Genomic DNA, 1,419 nt, shown 5'->3' with positions numbered 1-1,419 from the left:
ACTAACTTTTACAAATGATTTTTTAATACATTAAATAAACTATTCTAGGAGAAAACAGATCGACCCAAAAACAGGGGCGTTGTTTCACCTGAAGTTACATAAATAGAGATAGAATCATCTCTTTATTCTAAAAACATAAAATTGTTCCTCTTAAAATCCTCTGATGGCTAACAAACTGTAGTGCAGATCCCTTTGAATTATTAACTGAAGACAAAGATAGGAAGATCTGTTCCTATTTGTCTGCATTTTGTTTGATTTGTTCCAGCTCGGTCGCAATTTCCTTCATATGTGGCCGACCCTCTTTTGGCGGTGCAAGACATTTGAGAGCCAATTTGGCCACTGCAAATACAGTAATCTTTTGGTCAGAGTTTGTGTCAAAGTCCAGATTTGGATCTATAAACTCAAGCAAAGATTTCGCTTGCATCTTTTCTATAGCCATGTTAGCGAGGATGATTTCTCCCTTTTCCCGACTAATGTCCACAACTAACTTGGCCGATATGATTTCCATCAAAACAATGCCGAAGCTGTAGACATCAGATCTGTCTGAGAGCTGAAAGCAAATGTGGTACTCTGGGTCAATGTACCCAGGCGTGCCCTGTGGCACAGTGGAAATATGGGTTGCATCTAATGGCATAGATCTTGAAACCCCAAAATCCCCCACTTTGACATGTAAGTCTTCGTCTAATAGAATGTTGGCAGACTTTACGTCTCTGTGGAACAGAGGTGGTTCACGGCAGTGAAGGAATGCCAGGGCCTGAGCAGTTTCTATGCAAATTTTCAGGCGGGTATCCCAATTTAGACCTCCTCTGTCGGCCTTCCGGTCCCCATGAAGATGGTCTGCCAAAGTACCATTTTGAACATATTCATAAACAAGAAGCAGGTCACGGTCCTTTGGAGAACTGCAGCCATAAAGCCGAACCAGATTTGGATGATAGCAGGTCGAGAGAATCTGCACTTCATTATAAAACTGTTCCACTCTTTTATAATTATCATGATACAGTTTCTTCACCGCCACAACACGACCATCGGGGAGTTTACCCAGATACACCGAACCATGCCCCCATCTTCTAATTGATTTCTCTCGTCGAAGTCATTAGTCGCTTTTCTCAGCACTTCATAGGAGAAAATGGGCAGAGTCCCTATCTTGCCTTGTATAGCTGCTTCCATATCCTTGCACGCATCATGTTTAAAGCCTTCTAACCACAAAACTCTCGCTAAACATACGGTGTTTCCTTCTCCTTTGCACAGTTATACATATTGACAATACTGCTACTACCACGAGAGTCACTCCAAAGAGACCACCAATTACCGCGCCAATGTTTATGGACCTCCCAAAAAAAAAATGAACGCCAACAACATAATCGAAGTGATTTCTTCTGGTTACACACAGCTATTTTTATAGGGATCTAGTGTTCCCGG

General features: G+C 41.9%; 1 pseudogene; it reads right to left on the bottom strand.

The window, feature by feature from the left end:
• Window positions 1-232: 232 nt before the first annotated feature.
• On the bottom strand, window positions 233-1,167 carry LOC149186541 (LEAF RUST 10 DISEASE-RESISTANCE LOCUS RECEPTOR-LIKE PROTEIN KINASE-like 1.2 pseudogene; annotated as a pseudogene).
• Between the last annotated feature and the right edge of the window lie 252 nt (window positions 1,168-1,419).

Source organism: Pinus tabuliformis, chromosome 3_1 (genome assembly GCF_031772625.1).
Source record: "Pinus tabuliformis cultivar Carrire ecotype Pingquan chromosome 3_1, CPIR1, whole genome shotgun sequence".
NCBI lineage: Eukaryota > Viridiplantae > Streptophyta > Pinopsida > Pinales > Pinaceae > Pinus > Pinus tabuliformis.
The sequence above is the reverse complement of the archived record's forward strand: the minus strand, read 5'-3'. Positions and strand labels throughout refer to the sequence as shown.